Here is a 22,046-nt window from a genome sequence, read left to right on the forward strand (position 1 = left end):
AACAGCAAGATACAATATCAATTCCAACTATCGAGAGTACGAGTTTCCCCACTCCTGAACGGACGACACTCGATAACGACATGTGACGTCATTGCATTCAACTCCACACGAAAGAAGAGGAAGATTTCACCCGCCCCCAGTGTAAGGGGGCGGGTGAAATAGGAGTGTTAAGAGGTAACGTTGAAGAGGGGGGAAAATAAAGCATGTTCAGCTACGCTTCAGGCAGATGGTAGTTTGATAAGAGGGGATGGAATTCAAGCTGAAAGAAAAACTTACTTTCGCACTCGCGGAAAAATTTGGTAATTTTGAGTTTGGCCGTCGATCGCAGTAAAATTCGGGAGTTTTTCAAATCAATTCGGGAGGGCGGGAGAATAACTCAAAATTCGGGAGTCTCCCGCAAAATGCGGGAGAGTTGGCACGTCTGTAGATCTAATACTGAATAAGCTTCAAATCGAACCCTGACCCTTCAGAACGACAGTTCAATGCCTTTAATCTTTGAGCTATCACAGCATTGTTCTTGAAAAATTGCTTTAAAATAAAGTAAATAAACAATAAGGACGCAGGATTTAACAGTTAACAGCATTCTGTAGTAATAAGAACTTTTTGTAGCAAGGAAATTAAACTCCAAAAAATAAGTTCTTTAAAACACTATGAGAAAATGTAAATTTTTTTTTAAATTAACAAAAAGTTTCTAATTTCTTATGTTTTTTTTAAATTTTAACACATTAACTTTTACTTGCAAAATTATTGGAAAGCTTTTATTAAGTATATGTGTTGCTATTTCCATTTTTAGGTCCAATAGATTAATTACTATTATTAACAAATCCAAAGTTAATAAATTCGTTAAAAAATTGTCAGAAAAGGAAAAATATTTTTAAATTGATAAAAAATTTCTACTAATATTTTACGTTTTTTTAAAATTTTTAATTTAACATATTAGTTTTTACTTACAAAAATATCGGCAAGATTTTATTAAGTACCTTTACTGCTATTTCCAACTTTAAGTCGAATAGATTACTATTACTATTATTAATTACTATTATTAACGAATCAAACGTTAATAATAAATTCGTTACGAAATTGTCAGAAAGATATTAAATAATCAGAAAGATAAAAATATTTTTAAAGTGATAAAAAGTTTCTGCTAATTTTTTACGTTTTTTTTTTTTTATTTTAACATATTCGCTTTTAGTTACAAAAATATAAGAATGCTTTTATTAAGTCCCTCTATTGCTATTTCCAATTTTAAGTCTAATAGATTAATTAATATTATTAACAAATCAAAAGTTAATTATTATACTTCAGGACAGAGTTGGTGCGATAAAAGGTTTTAACTGCTCGATTAAGAGGTTGAAATACCTAATAAAGATTCCGCGTGTTCATTTTGAAGAAGAATTATGTCGTAGAAATGATAGAATGTGAAAGTGAAACTGTTTTGTTCGAATTGTCAAAGCGCCTTATCTCAATATGACGTAGCGCACTGCATCTTTTATCAGCTACAAATGTTCCTCAGTTCTTACGCCGTTTATATTGGTTGCAATTTTAGTCTGGCTTTTCTACATAAAATGGAAACCTACATAAAATGATCATTCGGCTTAAATGTGAAGTAAGTAAAGTTTTATTTATTTATAGCTATTTTTCTTTAAAAATGCATCATGTGGTCATTTTCTTATATCATGTATGGGTCATTTTCAAAATTCGTTGTCCTCTGGAAGTTGAAATAAAAAAATTTTTCAATGAGAATATGTTTAACAATAATAAATGTAAATACTTTTTCTTTACAAATAAAATACTTTTCCTACATTATATTTATACGTTGGGAAAATAGTTGTTGCTCTCGGATTTTCATGTTCGCATACTTTTTAACTAGATCAACTTGAATTATAGTCCTAACGTAAAAAATTCTTTAACAGGAACTCGTATTATTTATTTACTTTGTTTTATTTTTTAGAATTTTCATAGCAGTATAATCCAAATTCTTCACTGTATAGTGGATGTAGTTTCTTTTTAGAATTTAAGTAGAATTCTTAGCGTGTGAAATACTTTTGTAGCTAAAAAGGTATATTCATCGCAAAAAAATAAATAAAATGGTTTAGGAAAAATTGATTTATTATGTAAATCTTATTATATAGACATGGCCACATTCCTAAATTATAAAAGAAAGTCCCTTAAAGGGATCACGAAAATCATTCTTTCACCATCTAGAATTTCTATTAAATTATAAATTCAACGGTTGGCCGATCGCCAAGAATTGAAAATTTACATTAAGGGAATTGCTCCCAACGGGCAGTCAGGAGCATGGGAAGGGGTTTGCGATTTATCGAAAGATTAAATAGCCAAAAATAAAGCCTCCCCTCTTCCCCCATTATCAAAATTAAATTTGAAAATAATTTGGCGAAAGCTAATCGCCAAAAAGACTGATGAGAATTAGTATAACCATGTAACTGAAACATTTTTGTGGTAAGATATAAAGAACAAAGAGTTATAAATAGATATTTAGTTTCCGATTTAGTCGCGACAGTGAATGAATGAGTTTTACATTTGTGTTGAAATAAAAAGTTGACCATTACATTGACTGCTAAGAAAAGAATAAAATATTTATATTAGCTTTTTTATGAAATGTAAGAAAAATAAAATAATTGGAATAATTTAATCGAGATTCGATTAGGAATGATTAAAAGAAAATAAATTTAAGAAATTTTAAAAGTTGAAGAATATATAATGCCTTTCGTGGTATCACAAAAATAAAGATATTAAAATTAAATTTCCTTAAGGAATACGCAGAGAAAATTTTATAAATGTCTTTAAGCTTAAGAAGATGTCTTTTATAAATGTCTTTAAGTTTAAGAAGATGGCTTTTATAAATGTCTTTAAGTTAAGAGTTATTGATAATGATTAAGACATTGATAATGATTAAGACATTGATAATGATTGAAAACTTTCACGAGTCATGGCGGATTCTGTTATGTATTTAGACTAAGAAGATGTCTTTTATAAATGTCTTTAAGTTTAAGAAGATGTTTTTCATAAATGTCTTTAAGTTAAGAGTTATTGATAATGATTAAGACATTGATAATGATTGAAAACTTTCACGAGTCATGGCGGATTCTGTTATGTATTTAGACCATGTTGCAAAATTCTGCCTATAAATAAAAAAGGGGAAGAAGCTTTCCTCCCAGAAAAGGGCACTTGCCAGAAGAAAGCAGTAAGTAACCAGAAAGTTGCGAAATAAGACTCAAAAACGCACTTTCTCTGAATAAGCATACATTTTCCTACATACTATATAGTTTTTTACTCTGAATAAACATACATACGAATTCGAATTTTTGACCCCCAAAATATAGGGGGTAGCCGCAATCAGGGAAATAGGGTCCCATTGTTTGATCAGGAGAGCGCTCCAAAATTTGGACACCTTAACATTATCTTTACTTTTCGCGAATTTCGCTATAGCTTTTTCACACAATTATAAAATTCGTTTTTCTAAAGATAATTGCGTGAAAAAATTTTTTTAGGGAACATTTATTATTTTTCATTAATTTATTTAATAATGGTCGAAACAATTTTGAATTGGCACGAAATATAACACAAAATTAAGTAAAGAATTAATTAAGTTAAGTTACGAAATCTAACACAAAACGTACTTTTTCTGAATGAACATGCTTTTTTTGACGATTTCAGATTTCTGTGGAGTACGGCTATCTCCTAAAATTTAGGGGGTAGCTGCAGTCTGTGAAATATGGTTTCAATAGCTTGGTGACGAAAGATTCCCAAAGTTTGAACCCATTAGAGTTCATTTTATTTTTTGATTAAGTGACATATATCGAACTTTCTTAGCGACTTGAAAGTTTTTTTTTGCACACAATGATAACAAAGCAAAGTAAGGTACAGCCAGGCCCAGGGGGTCATAGGGGTTAAGGCACCACAACTTCATGGCCAACGGCAATCAAATTCGTTTATCCAAAACTAATTCCTAAAAATTACTTTGAGTTCAAAGAACTTAGTGTAAATATTTATTATTTTTTACTGTGTTTTATTAAATTATTGTCAAAAAAAATTTGAATTGCAAGGTATACACTTTTTTACGTAATTTAAAAGTTCAATTTTTCATTGCTTAATATAAAATTTGAGCAAAATCTGCGGAATAGTTTCTGAAAAATTGAATTTTGGAGAAAAATCTTATTTTTAAATTTCGATTTTTCAGAAACTATTCGACCGATTTCGTCAGATTTTGTTTCTTGCCATATAATCCTACAATCATTAAAATGGTGTAAAAAATTGTGTACCTTACTAGGGTAAACTAACCAGTGAAGGGACACTTAAACTTAGCTTGCCTTTAAAAAAAATCCTAAAAATTTCAAAATTTGTAATTTTAGCTAAATGATAGTGTCGACATATTTGTTATTAAATGCAAATTATGTAAAAAAGATTAGATCACTTACATAAAATTGTTTTAAGCTTTTGGTTGTTTAAATAATAAGTAGTAAGATAACCAAGTGAAAGGAACAGTTCTTACTAGTGAATAAACACTAAATTTTCCAATGACTGAACACTTAATTTTGAGAATGTTTGATGCTCGTTAGGAATCCATAGGCCACACAAATGTCTGAAAACAAGATTTTTCTTGGAATTACAACATATAATCACAACATATAATCATAGTTAACGTGGGAAATTTTACTTTTTTTTCAGTCAGGGAATGGAAAGTAAAATATGGTTGAATACAGAATTAAGAAAAATTGCTTTTGCTTTTTTTTTCTCTTAGTTTAATAGTCCGATTCTAAATCATGAATGTTTATCATTGTGTAATCCGATAATGTTTTTTTATTATTATAATTAGATCACTTTTTTGTTTACTCTTGTCCCCCATATTTTTTGAAGCTTTTTTTTTAAAAATCTTTTTAAGTATTTTTTTTTCTTTCCGTCATGCTTTCTGCTCTAACTTTTTTTCCAGCTCCTTCAGTCTCTTTAAATTTTCGTTTCTTTTCTGAAGTTAATGCAAAAAAGTAATTTATTTCTTTTTTCTTTTGATTTGACCATCCTCTTTTTTCCAAATTTTTGGCCAATGTAAATGTATCTTCGAAATTTCTTTTAATTTTCCAGTTCCTCACTGGATAATAAATGAGAAAAAGGAGTTTCGAAGTTTGAGTAAAATTCATCTCTTATTGACTTATATCTATTGAGTCTTCAGCAGTACTTACGATTTGTTTATGGAACCAATTGTTTTTGCAACTAACAATGCCTCAAGACGAGTTATCTCAAAATCAGTTCTCAAGATACTTTCATTATCAATGTTAGTTGTATCAGATTCAGTGCCAAAATTTGACTTAACCAAATGTTCTTTTTGCAATAAATTCTTCCATCTTGAGAAAAGCACAGGCTATTGGATATTTGGGAGATTTAACTCTTCTGTCAATGTTCCTTTAAAAATTTGCAACATAACTTGTGAGATTTCCTTCTCAAGCTTCTGAAGAAATAGTGCATTGTTACTCTCGAAGTATGTGTCTTGTTGATAAGCTGTCTTGCTTTTTAACTCTTTGTATCTGTCTTGCATGCATTTGTTAAAGTCAGAATTTTTTACATCGAAGTATACCACATTTCATAAAAGCATTTTAACTTCATCAGTTGATGCCTCAAAATCTTATTTAAAAATGGATGTAAAATTCTCTCGACATACTGTTTCACAATTCTTTTGTTTTTGAGATCTAACGAGAGATTTCCATGGATTTAGTAGAAAGCTGGACCAGAGAATTTTTTTTGATGAGAAAAACATGTATAATATGATTAAAGGTACAAGAAAATTAAAAATTTTCTTTTATTTTCAGTTGCTTGAAAAAATCCCAGTAAAGGAACACTTGTTCATTCATTGGTTTTTCATCGTTTGGTAATCCAGTTAATAAACACCCCCTAATCTCAGTACTTGCTTATGTTATGATGATTAAAATAAATAAAACGTAACTTCAATAACCATATTTTGAATTCTCTTTTTCACAACGGGAAAAAAAGCATTATTATAGGCAATTAATTGTACTTTAAACGGATAGCTACAAACACTGACCTTATAATTTTGTCAAAGAAACAAGGCATTGGACAGATACTAACAATTTCAAAAAAGTTTCCAGAGAAGACTCTATGACCAGGTAACCATTGTTAGATGACTTCCTATCGTTAGGTAGTAAGCTACTGGTACCAATAAATCTAAATTAAAACGTTTAAAAATCTTATTTTTAAAAAATATCTATGAAGTGTTCCTTCACTGGTTGGCTTACCCTATTCAACATGACAATTTGTCTTACTATTTATTAAATTAAATAATCAAAAATAACAAATGTTTACTAAACGCTATTTTTTGCCTGAAATTATATGAGGGTAAACAAATTTTATAATCGTATACAAAATTTTTTCGATTCGCTTAAAAAGTCCTTGAGTTATGGCGATATATGACAAAAAATAAAATTAACATTTAGGGGTACAAATTTTGGACAACTTTCCTAAACAAAATATTGGAACTCTATTTCACAAATTGCTGCTCTTCCCTATATTTTGTGAAATCAAAAATCCGAATCCGTCCAAAAAAGGTATGTTGTTTATTCAGGGAAAGTAAGTTCTTGTGTCCGATTTCGTAAGTTAATTATCGACTGCTCTAATTAACTTACATATTTGAGGTAACCTCTTCGAATCACAAAATTAAGTTCTAACGCGTGAAGATCCAACCATTTGATCAAAATTTCCTCAGGGTGGTCCGTTTATTTTTTGTGTATACTGCAATCCAATTTTGAGGAATGATAATACAATTTTTCTCGTAAGTGTATTTTTAAACAAAACAAAAATTCTGTTGTATTAATTTTTAAACCTTTTACTTTTAGATTTTACTAATAGTAAAATGTTTAAAAATTAATACAGCAGCATAATTTTTCTTAAGTAAATTTTAGGAAATATTTCTTATAGGAATTATTTGATTTTAATTTTGAAACGTATAGTTGTGATAGAAAAATAGTGATCTAATCTAATATACTATAGAATAGTACATTATATATATATATATATAGAATCGAACATATAAATTAACTCCAGGTTTGTAATTAGTGATATGATCACTTTTCCCACAGAGCCAAATGCGTAAAAATTTTCAGAGTTCATTTGTTTTTAACTATTGCTCAGAGGATTATAAGAAATTCAAATCCCTCATAATGTACTTTTTTATCATTTAATATTTAAATTGCTTGATATGAGATTCTCTTAAAATCTAGAATTATAAAATTTTTACCGAGTGCAATGATGTGCATTTTATTTAACACTTTTATGTATTTAGATTAACTCTGGTTTTTCAAGTTCGATACTAGGTTTTTGAAAGTTATTTGATAATCAAATAAAATATTTTAGAACAATTCTATTGAAATATGCTGAAAATTCATTCGCTGTATTAAAAATTAATCCGTAATTAAAATAGGATGTTTCATAAAAAATAGAATTTATTGGTTTAAAATTATAAGAATAGTAAACATAAGTATTCTATCAAATTATACCTAGAAATTTATAATTAGAAAAATCGGAATATAAATTTAAAAGCTTTAAACAAACCGTGAAATGCTTAATGCTATAAAGCAGAAATAAGTTTAAGCAATACTAAAAATTTTCGACAGTTACAGAAAGTCAACTGTTTCTTTATAAAATATTACACAATGTTAATAGAAAATAATTTTAATTAAAAAAAAGGTATTGTGCTTAAACTAAACTAAATAATTTGTAACATCAATTATAAAATAAAGTTGAAATCATTAAGTAACAATTGAAATAATTTTAAAAAAAAGTTATTAAATGGTTTTTTAGGATACCACTTTCATATAAGTGATAAATATAGAATTATTTTGTTAAATTATTGATAACCTATCTACAGTTAGTAAATTTTATTAAAATTAAAAATAGTTTTTTTTTTCGTTTTAAAATTGTAATAACGTTAAAAAAATTCTAAAGTTTAGAAAGTTTTTTGAGCATGCTCGTGCCCTCCTATGACAATCCGACGCTATAGGCGTATGACTTATAATAATGAGGAATAAAGAGTTGTAAGAATTATAAATAATCAGATAAACATAAGCATTAAGAAACGTAGCACAACAAGCTCAAATAAAAAACAAGCACACGATAATTTTTTATTTGTAAATCGAGAAGAAGACGATCACTGATACGCAGACACGGGACCTATGACCTCAGCAGCATTTGATCGTTTATAAGAAATATGGTATGCTCGGGTCAAGTTTTTCCTCTTATCTCCAAGTTATTAACGTGAAGTTAATTCGCGATCGCAACACTTGAGTACGCCCTCTAACGGGAGCCTGAAAATACCAGGCATTTATATATTAAATTTTCATTTAGTTCCATCAGAATCATTGGCAGAGTCAGACGCCATTTTCTAAGCAGCTAATAAGAAGCAAAATTTCCCCAAGGAAAAGGCCGAAGAACTTGAAAAAACTCCCAGAACATTGGTAAATCTTTCAGAAACACGCCAAACATTTGTAGAAAAATTCCTCAATAATTTTTAACTTCTATTATCAACAAACTTGCAATTGATAACTTCCGATTTCGAGATAGCATACTGTTACAGATGTGTGTATTACGGTAAAATAAATTTTTTCTGTCTTCAATTCATTACAAATTAAAGTGATGTCAACATTGCTTTCTTCATTTCAATGAATAAATGTGAATTCAGAACTTACAAAACTGTAATAGTTATAGAATATTCTTCTTCTTTGTAGAATAGTATGTATTTCTGTATCCATATAATTCGGAAAACAACAATAAAGAATCATCCAAATTGCATGAAATAGTATCATTTGTGATGATTATTAATAAAATTTTTTATCGTTTTCTTGGTAAGTATTTTTTAGTTTTGAGAGAATAATTTCAACTAGAATTCAGCTATTCTGTTCTTAAGCTACATATTAAAATTCATATTGAGATCTTACAATTATAAAATTTTGCTATGTGGTACGTCATCTTAAAGTAATGAAGAGATAATCTATGTATATATTATATGAGAATAAAATTTTCAAACGAAGAACATATCATTGTGGAATTCACTGGATTTATGAAGCAGGTAAGTGTTACAATTTTCATACTAAAAGATTTGCTTGTAAATAATTTTTTTTCTTATTTGATGATAGTTCTCTAAAGAATGGTTTTTTACGTCTGATTAAGAACTTTAAGAATAAAAAAAGAAGCAATATGAAAGTTTCTTATTTCTATATGAGGAATTTTTAAAATCATTTCTTTATCCTAAGAATTCCTTATTTTACGCTTTTTAGTTTATAACTTTTTGATAAAAATTGTTGTCAAAATAATTTTTTTGAAAAATTAAATGGTATAACATTATGTGTTTATTTATACTTCCTGCATATTCTAATGTTTGAAGTAATATGATTCATAAAATTATGGAATAAAAATTCGGTACTTACGTATTATCGCCACAGCAGCTACATATTTGCGGTTTTTATGTGCCGAAATCTACACCTAAAATTTTTGCGACAAATCATAAAATAAAACACTTTATTTAAAACCAAGAGACTTTCAAAATTCAAAAAACTTTTTTTAAAATCACAGTAGTTAATCGGATCGCGGTGGAAAACGGGCCGATACAGAGTTTAACATAGATTCAAAACAATCTCTATTTTCTTTCACCTCATGCTGTTGCCATATGAACTCTAATAAATAAGATTCCAAATTAAATAACACTTCCAAAACGTACGTTTACCAAGATAAAGTTTCATGTCATGGGAACTAGTACATTTTCGTTTTTTTGGTAAAATATTTCGCTCCTGAAAAAATAAAATTGTATCTTCTTTTGTCTTTGGCAAATCCCAAAGACGCATTTTCGTAGCACTAAAAATGGCTCCAAAAATCAGCAAACAACAAGGCAACAAGGAATCCAAAAGATAACTGTGTATGAACAACAGGATTGCTTTTTATTGGCGCATTAGAGCAAACTTCTGCTGAGGTGGCGTTAGTACGTAAGTACTAAAAATTCAACTAGAATTCAGCTATTCTGTTTTTAAGTTATATATTGAAATTCATATCGAGATCTCGCAATAATAAAATTTATTGTGTGGTATGTCACCTTAAAGTAATGAAGGGATAATCTGTGTATATATTATTTGAGAATAAAGTTTTCAAATGAAGAACACATCCTTTTGGAATTCTCTGGACTTATAAAGCAGGTAAGTGTTCTAATTCATAAAATGAAAAATTTTACTTCCAAGTATTGTTTTTCTTATTTCATGATAATTTTCTATGGAATGGTTTCCTACGTCTGATTATAAATAAAAAAACAAAAACAAAAACATGAAAGTTTTTTATTTCAATGTGAGGAATTTTTAAATTTTTTTTTCTTTTTGTTTCGTATGCATTCTTAATTTTACAATTTTTAGTTTATAAATAATGATTTTTATTGAAACTTAAAATTTTTCGATAAAAATTGTTGTCAAAATTTTTTTTTTACGAAATTAAATTATATAAAATTATGAGGCTTATGTATACTTTTTTTTTGCTTATTTTAATGTTTGAATCAATATGATTCTTAAGACTATGGAATGTAAAGTTTAAATAGGCCTTTCATGTCATATCATTAAATTTAATAAAACTATTTCTCAGGCATTAGGTTTTAACTCTAATAAGGAGTTACATATTTTTGTCCTGTTTAGTTACAAATATTTTTCCGATGTGTTTTGAATGTTCCTTCTCTAAAAGAGATACCATTTTGTTTTCGTTTGCATAAGAAAGAATATCAAACATTTTTCTTTTTTAAATTTAATAAGCCACAATAAATAAGGAACGTGACAATGCTGCAAGCTACATTAAAGACGTCTCCAGTGTAACTGAATTACTGATCATATAGAAATCGCAGGTATTCGTCTCATTAAACAACGCCCCCTATAGTTCGAATTAAATACAACGCCGCTTCTCACTGGAAATTTATTGCTAAAAATATAATTTTTTCTCGTCTAATTCTCTTGCTTAACTTAGATTTAGATTATCTTCATGTTTTTTATTATAGCCATGAGAGATTTCTGTTTTTTTTACCTAGCAACTTCGATGCATAATTAGTTTTTTTTTTTATGTTTCACATGGCGTCGTGCATCCTTTTATGTTAACTAAGAAATATACATATTGAAAGAATTGAAATCCTTGGGAAAGAATGTAGAATGTGTTAATTATGAGAATTGATGGTTGACGGGTTTGGCATACTCGAAATAAGATTTAAAAAATACAATCTAACGCAAACAAATGCTACGTTTCAACAACCAATCAGGATCGAGGCGATCACTACGTGACTTGCAGGTACCCTATTTCGGAACTTCTTGGAGTTGTTTTCAGATTTAACTTTTTTCCCTTTATTTTCAGCACTTTGCAATTTTAATATTTTTACATAATATGAAGTTAAAGTATTTTTTATTCTGTTAAGATTAACGTATTCATAATTACTGTTGGCGATTTTAACTGAAATACTAGGAAAGACATTGTGTGACTTCTAAAAGAGCGTATATTGGCTGCAATTGAAAACTAATCCAACCCATTGGGCGGCAAAAAGACTAACACCAATAGATGCAGATTTCGCTGCCCGTCACTTGAAACTTTCAGAGTGTTTATAAAAGTTTAACAAGGGAAAAATTGACAAATGGATAACATTCGCAATAATGCAATTACAATTCTCTTTTTTTAAAAAAAAATATTTTTAATTCATTACTTTTTGACCTCATACGATGAAAATAGTCATGCTTTTAAATGTAACCTCCATCATTTACACACATTCTATAGTCTAGATAAAAAAATATTTTCTATATCATAATAAATAACAACTTAAGAAACATGCAAATTTTATTTTTTTAAAGGAAACTTTGACAATTATGTCATGTTTGTTACCATGGATAACAATTAATTTATAATATGTTTGTTATTATTGGTCCGGTAGCAACTGTAGCTTTTAAAATGTCTTCATTCTAACATCTAAAAATAATTTTCCTTCATTATCCAGTTTTTTTAGGCTCATCAAACAAAAATTTATTTCCACCAGTATGACAATTACGGATAAACTTAATGGGATCATAAAGGATAAAAGAATCTCTTTTCAACTTTTCTCTGTTTCTTCCAGGAATTAATGAGGTCTTAATGTTTTCTGAATCAACTATCTCAATAGATACATTTTACGACTCGATGTTGTTTTTGTTCCTCGCTGAAATAATAATTCTCCACTGTTAATGCGTGTATATATATATATATATATATATATATATATATATATATATATATATATATATATATATATATATATATATATATATATATATATATATATATATATATATATATATATATATATATATATAAATTATATAAAATTATATATATATATATATATATATATATATATATAATATACTTGTATAAAAAATCTCACAATATTAAAGCTTTCAATTTTTCATAGTTTTTTAGATCATCATCTTCACTGTATAACAAGACACTATTTGCTTTTTCACCTAGCATATTGATTAAGATTTCGGCTTTAAGCCCCTCATTCATGTTTTTCGTAGCAAAAGCTGGTTCCAAAGATGAAGAAAATTGATTAAAATTTTCAGGTTTTGATGGAACTGGAAGAGATAGAGTTTTAATGCTATGTAATACATTTTCGATGTTTGTTTCAGGTGTATCATTTATTGTTTTGGGAGGATTTTGTTCGGCTGCTTTGTTTTTCGCCTCTAATACTAAAAGTATTTCTTTTTCGAGTATTTCTAATTACAGTTTTTCCAACTGTACTTGAATTTCATTTTGTTTAAGTTCCCCGTCCGCTGCCTGTACCCTTTCTTCTACGGTGGTAGTTATTAAATTTTTAACAAATTCTGAATCATTTTTAAATATCTCGGTTGATTCAATTTTTTTTTAAATTTAATAATATTGTCGCTGCTGTCTGCAATTCTTCCTATTTCCTCTAATACCTTTACTAGGTCTTCTTCTTTCTTTGAGTTTTTATACATTTTAAAAATGAAAAGTTCCTACCTACAAAGATAAAATACATTCAAACCGTTGAAAATTGTACTGCGAAATCTGTTCAGTTGATCTCGATAATCAAATACCAAATTGCTAAAAACAATTTAATTTCTCCTTACTAAGTTGACCACCTGTATTAAATTATTGAAGAGACTTCCAATATCTGTAATTCAATGTTTTGATGAATTTGGGCCTGATGATTCTGGGTTGACTCAAGCCAGATGATTCAGATAGCTCCCTTTTTCGTCTAATCCAAGGATCTCACTGCTGCTCTTTTCGGCAAATTCACAATGGAATTTAAAACAGTTTTTTTAGAACAACACTCACTCGAATGTTTAAATAAATCAACGTCTTCTACACGAGAGTAGAATTGCAATCTATTTAGCTCCACAAATTCGGTCAGTATCCCCTGCACGGGATTTCAAAAGTTATTTAGTCCACAAATTTAGTCCATACCCCTACACGGGATTTCAAAAGTTCAAAAATTATTGATCAGTATTTTCAAAACACAGACGCGAGCCCCCATTATCTGTAGGGGTTTGGGAGCAAGGGAGGAAAAAAAAGACAATAGTTTAATAATGAAAGTTAACATTTAATTAAGAAGGGGGCAGCGATATCATGAACAGTGAGAGCTGCTTATACGCAGCGTTGCAGGAACAAGAATGAATGCTAAATTAGATTGTTCTATAGAAAAGAGTTAAGTTCGTTCAATTTTCGGGGCTTTTCCCGTCTAGACACTGTGGATCCGTGGATACCGGGGCTGTTCCCTTCTGGCTTGGCTGGCGGCGCCTTTCAATGAGGAAGTAAGTGATTTAAATGATGACGGATGATGCAATTCGCCTAACTATTATATATATATATATATATATATATATATATATATATATATATATATATATATATATATATATATATATATATATATATATATATATATATATATATATATATATATATATATATATATATACAAGGGGTGATCAAATGAAAAGGTACGAAACGACATGGTGGGTACAAATTCAGACTTTATTCAAAATATACACCATAGGCCTGAGCACAACGATCCCACTGATGAACAAGCCGCAGGATTCCTTGTTCCCAGAATTCCTGTGGCCTTGACGAGACCCAGTCCTTCACAGCGTCCTTAAGTACGTCGCCCGAGTTGAAGCACTTCCCTTTCAGGTGTTTCTTCAGTGGACCAAACACAAGGACATAGCAGGGCGACATGCCCGGACTGTAGGGCGGATGGTCCAGCGTCTCCCACTTGAACTTGGCCAGTTCCATGTGTGTGACTCTGGAAACGTATGGACGTGCGTTATCATGGAGCAGAACCACACCCTCCGTGAGCAGCCCTGGTCTTTTGTTCTTCTTGGACCTGCGTAGGCGTCGGAGTGTTCCGATGTCAGAAATCGGATAACACCTCGCTGTTCCTCAATCGTCGAATTTTGTAACGCGAACGCCATCCTCTCCTCATGCGGACTACTGCATCATTTGGACGCCGCTTTTGATAAGAGCCTCTGCTCTCTTCTGCGCATGCGGGCGCCCGCGCATGCTCCGATCCCAGTCAGAGACACCAATCGCTTCCCAAGATGTCTCGTTACGTTCTCCAATGGCGTAATATGAAAATATTTAACTGTTACATTTTTACGTAGTTTCGTACCTTTTCATTTGATCACTCCTTGTATATATACGCAAGAAAACACGAAGAAAGTTAAGAAAAACAATAAGTTTATAAGTTTGTTAATTTTTCAATGTGCTAATCCATTTCGTGCAAATCCGTGGCTAAAATTATTTGAAAAACAGGCAATTTATGTTTCTCTTTTCTATTTTATATATTTTCTTAAATAAACATCTATTTTCTAAGACTATTTATGGTCAATTTTTAAAATTATCCATTATAATATTACCTTGCGCACATCCATTTCGGGTTCATCCTTGGTAACTAACAAATGAATGCACAGAATAACAAATCAATTCAGCAGTGCAGTCAGAACGGCACTTTAAAACCCTCTAGTTGCACTCAATTTGCGCTTTTGTTTTCATCTTTTGTAATCTGGCAATCTTTCTGCGAAAACATTTTTAAATCATTCTTGAAAAATTTCCCGTCCATGTAAGTACGTCTGATTTCGCTACTCGCTTTATAGTCTATTCTTTACGCTGTTTTTCTTTTTCTTTTATTTTATTTTCTGTTTTTACATGTTATTTTTACTTATTTTTACTTTTTGTGTTCTATTTATTTGTTGTAAGTTTGGTAAAAAAATTTTTTGAGTGCTCCTCACACTATTGTATTAATATAAGGTTCCTCCTTCATTAAGGTTCCTCCTTCCACTGTGCACTAAGGCGCCGCCTTAGAGTCACTACTTTGTGCAGAAAAAATTAAGGTCGGATACTTTTTAGACAGGCCTCGTATATATATATATATATATATATATATATATATATATATATATATATATATATATATATATATATATATATATATATATATATATATATATATATATATATATATATATATATGAAAGGGTAGCAGTCATGGTGAGTGATGTTAGGCCACGCAGATAGCAGTTGGAAGGCAAAAAATATTTTATTAACTTCACATAGTATATTTAAGACATTTTCTAGCAAAGGCGGAGCTCAAATTCGCACTCAAAAACTGTGTGCTTAAGTTTTTATCTTAGGGAAAGTAGCAAAGGAATTTCCCTCTATTTTGTTATATTTGAGGGGAAAAGGGAAGTGATAAGGATTACTATTGGTTTATGAAAGAAATCTAGCGTTTCCCACACAGAGCATAGGGAGATATGTCCTGCTCTTAATTAAATGCATAGTTGAGCCAAAAATAGATTTAAGAACAGGATGTGGCTTTTAAAAGTGTGAGAAAGAATTTGGAATAGAATAATTAATTAGGAATAAAGTAGGAGTTGTTTTATAGCAAAGAAACTAACATAAAAAGATTAATAGAAGCTTTTTATGTTACATCCCCCCTCGCCGAAAAATGTTATCCAACATCAATAAATTTTAAAAATTATCCCTTTGCAAAACTTTCCTTATGATGACACAATTAAAAAAATTAATACTAATAATAATATTTGTAATATCAACAAGATATAAAGTAACATGAATTATAAAAAAAAACACATTTGCACACTATGTAAAAAAAATTTTCATACAGTGTTAGAGGAAGAAAAAAAAATTTGAAGTAGCGCTACTTTCGAAATGAAGTGTTAGATCTCCATTTTCAAAAATTTTTTGTGATTAAGTTTTTTCAGTCCTTCTTTATAATCACAGTAAATAAAGTTATTCCTCATACTAACACAATTAAAATAAACTTTTCACTTAAGACAAGAAAATCTATAAAAATTTCCTAAAAGATGTAAATATTCATATTCAATAACAAGAAAGATACAAAAATATGAAAATGCAAGTGATATGAGATATAAAAATACAAATTGACACTTTTTATCAAAAAAATTTTCAATATAAAATGTAAAAAAAATTTGACACAATGGTCTTTAATCTGAAGTTTAAGACTTCAGTATTTTTATTTCAATGAGAGAATAAAAAGTTTGACACTGGTAAACTTGATGGTTATTTTAACCTTTGAGGTTCAATTTTTATTGTCTCTATATACTATTTATTTTTAGCAAAAATATCTGAAAAATCTTCTAAAATTTCCTGAAGTTGGGAATTTTCTTCATTATCTTGAATTTGCATAATTCCGTCAACATGATTTTGACAATGCGGCCCCACATTATCACAATCAGTCTCAAAAGCACTTGATAATTCAAGATTTTTTCAGTTTTGCTATTTAAATCTTTATTTTCAGTCTATCTTTTGTTTTATTTTTCTTTCAACTTACTTTGTTAACATTTTTCTTTTTACTATTCTTCTTTTTTTTATGCCCAAATTTTTATTTTCTTCCTTTCTTTTTGTTTTTCTTAGATTTGAAATTTTTTTTTTCTATCTACTTTCTTTTTTGGCTTTTTTATTGCAAACATTAACCAGGATTTCAGGGGGGGAAAATGTGTGAGAACAAATTGCTTTTACAATCAGAAAAGGTGATCAGTCTTCTCCGATTTTACATTACAACCCGTTTAACACAATTCATTATTAATTGAAATCCAAAACAAAGCTTTCAAATTCAATATGATATTAGGTAAATCAGTTTTTTAAAATTTGACTGACCTAGCTATTTTCCTTATTTTTAATTTGAAGTGCAAGTTAGGTTAATTTTTGGTTAGGTTTGTTAGGTCTACCACTTGAGATCACATTTTTGGTCATCTTCCGTTCAAGGAAACACAGAACACTCGAGAAAATCGCCAGAAAACAAAATCAATTCGATCATATGCTGAACCTTTACCAATCCTCAATGAGACCGACAAGCAGCAAGCAAGTAGGGCAACACAGCAAGCACTTGCTGTAAATCCGCAAGAAGCTAATTGTTGATGGTAACACACGGTAGGCGAAAACGAAACCAAAACAGCGAAGACATCAATTCTTTAACGGCGATTCCGGTACAACGGTGTAGAGGCAACGTCTGGACCCATTATGAAGGAAAGTCCCGAAATTCTCATTCTTTTAGTCAGGATATCTGTTTCACGAGCAACGCCGGCATCTCCTAAAACTTCATTCCATTATTTTATTCTTTCCTTTTATATTTATATATTTTTTACTTATTTGAAAAAAGCATTTTTTTTTTTTAACGGAGCCAGTGAAAAAAAAAAGTGCCAAACCAACTGCAAAATTTATCCTGCAAGGCTTGAAAGGGTAGCAGTCATGGTGAGTGATGTTAGGCCACGCAGATAGCAGTTGGAAGGCAAAAAATATTTTATTAACTTCACATAGTATATTTAAGACATTTTCTAGCAAAGGCGGAGCTCAAATTCGCACTCAAAAACTGTGTGCTTAAGTTTTTATCTTAGGGAAAATAGCAAAGGAATTTCCCTCTATTTTGTTATATTTGAGGGGAAAAGGGAAGTGATAAGGATTACTATTGGTTTATGAAAGAAATCTAGCGTTTCCCACACAGAGCATAGGGAGATATGTCCTGCTCTTAATTAAATGCATAGTTGAGCCAAAAATAGATTTAAGAACAGGATGTGGCTTTTAAAAGTGTGAGAAAGAATTTGGAATAGAATAATTAATTAGGAATAAAGTAGGAGTTGTTTTATAGCAAAGAAACTAACATAAAAAGATTAATAGAAGCTTTTTATGTTACATATATATATATATATATATATATATATATATATATATATATATATATATATATATATATATATATATATATATATATATATATATATATATATATATATATATATATATATATATATATATATATATATTTAAACTGCTGTTTGTTATTTTTTTACTTATTATTTCCCCCCTTTTTTCATATGTCTATAATTTTTCTTTGTTTTATCTTCATTTTGAACTTATTATATATATATATATATATATATATATATATATATATATATATATATATATATATATATATATATATATATATATATATATATGACAGAAAGAGATAAACCTCTTCCAAACATGCATCAAAATTAAACCACTACTTTATAAGGGCAATAATGTTTTACTATAAGAAATAGTTTATACGTAGATAAAAAAAAGTTACTTATGCAAGTCAGTAATTAATGGTTACAATTGAAGGCTTTAATTGAATAATAGAATAATAAGCAGAAGTGTAGTGGAGTCGGAGAGGAGTGGTAATACATTACGGAACATTTTAGTGAGAAAGAACATACTTCTTAAAGATTAATAAACATATTACTAAATTTCATCTGATAAATTCCATTTTTTTATTATAAAATGTCTTAGTGAAATTCGCTTGGAATACTGAATTGAATGTAATTAACATATTATTAAATTTAACCTTATCTTAACTTTTTTTTTATTAAAAAATGTTTCTATATAATTCGCTCATAATACTGTCAAATGGATGGCAAATGTAACGAATATATTACTAAAATTAATTTTATTTTAACTTTTTTTTTACTTAAAAGTATTTCAATATATTGTACTCGCAATATTGACAGATTGAAGGCAAATGTAATGAACATGTTACTAAATTTCATTTTATCTTAACTTTTTCTCTAAAATATTGTTTCAGTGTAATTCACTCGTAATACTGACTTGTTCTTGATGAAGACAATTAATAAAGGCAAAATTAATAATTGATAAAAGCAAAATGAGCCATGTATAGAATCGTGCTACAATTCAATTTTCTAAATGCGACTGGGAGGGTTGATTAAAGAAAAAGAAAATTATGTTTAATTAATTCTTAAGAACGTCAATGTAAAAATAAATGAACAAGTAAAATAATTTAGAGTTTTTTTTTTCTGAAATCGAAAGATTAAGAATTGTTCTTCGGTAATTGGAGGAAAAAAATGAGAGTTCATCAAATTACGGAGGAAAATAAAATTAAGGAGACTTAATTAAACAACCGTTGATGATTTTGAATAATTTAATAATTGTTTCCTCCCTAACTACTCACGATGCGATATCTTAAGTTTCGGTAAAAGAAAAAAAGTTCTAGTATATAAGGTTTGTGACCTATACTTCTAATTTCCAACTCCCTCTTTTTCTTTCATTTTAAATTTTTTTAGACAATGGGCCTTAAGAGTTCTTCATATTCCATTTGATTTTTGTTGTATTCTGATTGCTATAAGAAATTAGCTATTAGAGCAGTAACTTTAAAATATAATCGAAATGACTTATATAAACATATTTTTTATTTCTAGAACTGGACCTGTTATCAAATAAATTATTCAATTACTATCACAATTCTTTTCAAGTATTTTTTGCTTGAGTTCTCATTTAAAGAAAAATTGAATTGCATTAAAATAAGGATAGTAATTTATTTGGAATATCTTTTTCTTTATTTTCAATTCTCATTCTCTATTTTTTATTATTCTCCGTAATTTTATATTTTTTTCTAATTGTTGAGCTTTATAAGATATGTGAAAACAAAATTCTACGGATTATTCTCATGTTAAATTTTTTTTGAAGGGGTATCTGTTGTATGGTAGAAAAAAAAATTGATCACCCTGAATAGCTTTTGATCGAATGATCGAATTTCATAACTCTTCGTACGAAGAACAGGTATTCAGCAGTCAATTATTAATTTTAAATATGCTGAAAGATTTATAAAGAGATTTTGCACTGCATTTAGACTAAATGTAGAACTAGCTTTTTGTAATAATTTAGCCATTAAAATGATTAACATTATTATTGTTTTTACCAGGGTATTTTGAAAACAATGGTATGACACTGGCATTTCAGAATTTTTAATTCAAGATACGTGCAAACTAATATCCGCAACAGCCGTCCATTTGCAAAATGTTACCTAAGAATTGAAAATATAGTTAATTTTTATTTAAAATATAGCTATTTTTTAAAATTTTTTTTTTCAAATATCGCCAAATTCTATTTGCACTTATACAGAGAAATCGAAAAAAGAGTAAGGTTAGAAAAATTAATTAAGATTATAAGTAAGATACTCTATCTTGAAATAAATTTTTATAGACTTGAAACAGTAAGGAGTTTTACTTACTTATGATCAATTATTACCATTGACAACAGAGTTACTCCTGAAATAAAAAACAGACTCTATCTGGCAAAAAGGGCTGTCTATGGAGTGAGAAGATTTGTTAAATCTAGGTTTCTTTCTAGAAAAACAAAGTTCTTGATCTACAAAACTCTTGTTAGGCCAGTCTTGACATACGCTTCTGAAGCTTGGACAATGACAAAACTGGAGGAATATTGTATCGCAACATTTGAGAGAAAGATTTTGCGGAGTATACTGGGTGGTGTATATGAAAACAATAACTGGAGAAGGAGATTTAACTTTGAACTGTACAAGGTTTATAAACAACCTGATATTATTGAATACGTACAAATAAACAGAATGAATTGGAAGGCTCACTTGATTCGAATGAGTGATGACAATACAATAAAAAAGATACTGTTTTTTTGACCCACTGAAACAAGAAAGCTGGGAAGGTCGCGGTTAAGATGGGCTGACTCAGTGGAGTCTGATTTTCTCGCAATTAATGAAAAGAATTGGAGATCAAAGGTAAATCGGAAGTCGTCATGGAGAAATCTTCAGAGGAAGGCATTGGCTCACATTGAGCTGTCTCGCCAACTATGATGATCATGATAAGTAAGATAAACGATTTGTGCTATTTTAGCCTTAGTAAATAGAGAAGGCGTATCAAGGTTAAATGTTTTCTGGTCTCCGTTAGCATGGTATCCACAAATCACGCTTTTTTCCTACAGCAGTATGTTATTATTATAATATTATTATATTATACAGTTATGAGTTATAGATATTATGACTCATAACTGTATATTATTATAACTGCTGTGTGCATAAATAGAGTAATGCTGTTGACTTTTACATTGTTACCAGGGCGGCGAAGATTGAAGATGTGACCTTGAATCTTAATTAAAAGGAGTATTATTTGTTTTATGGCAATAGGTATAAGTATTTGAATTTGCAGAAAAAATCGTGAATAAAAACAATGCATAGTATTTTTGTTCTAAATCAATATTTACATATATCTTAGGACAACTCAGTACAGCTGTCCAGTCTACCTGATTCGTCTCCATTGCCAGTATTGCCAGTAATTACAACTTTCCTCAAACTTTGCTTGTTGATGGTCATTATAAGCAGTAATAATGAAGGGAGATTTTTATTTTACATATACACCACATATTTATACACACCATTAATTGTAAATTTCCAAAATACACGACATCAGACTGTAAAACACACTGCTTATTTAAAAGTGTCTTTTTTCGTGTTTGGAAAGAAATAGATTGTTAAATGTTTAATTTAAAAGCGTCTTACTTAACATGTGGAAAGGAACAGATTGCAAAATGTTCGTCTAATTTAAGGCTTTCTTAATAAGTTGAAGGAACCATTAAACTAGATTAAACACTTGGAAACACTTAATTAAAATTAATTAATATGTTTTTATTATGTATAA

The 22,046-nt window shown here is 29.0% G+C and overlaps 1 protein-coding gene across 1 annotated transcript in view; it reads left to right on the forward strand.

Annotated features, from left to right (window-relative positions):
- The first annotated feature begins 1,343 nt into the window (after positions 1-1,343).
- The window catches only part of LOC122268200 (uncharacterized), a 30,664-nt gene continuing 9,961 nt past the window's right edge, over positions 1,344-22,046 (forward strand). Inside the window, exon 1 of the mRNA XM_043052575.3 lies at positions 1,344-1,606. The gene's annotated coding sequence lies outside the window, so the exon portion shown is untranslated. The remainder of the gene's footprint in view (positions 1,607-22,046) is intronic.

The sequence above is a fragment of the Parasteatoda tepidariorum genome, chromosome 2 (genome assembly GCF_982258835.1).
Source record: "Parasteatoda tepidariorum strain Cologne lab strain chromosome 2, Ptep-v5.0, whole genome shotgun sequence".
In the NCBI taxonomy this organism is placed as follows: domain Eukaryota; kingdom Metazoa; phylum Arthropoda; class Arachnida; order Araneae; family Theridiidae; genus Parasteatoda; species Parasteatoda tepidariorum.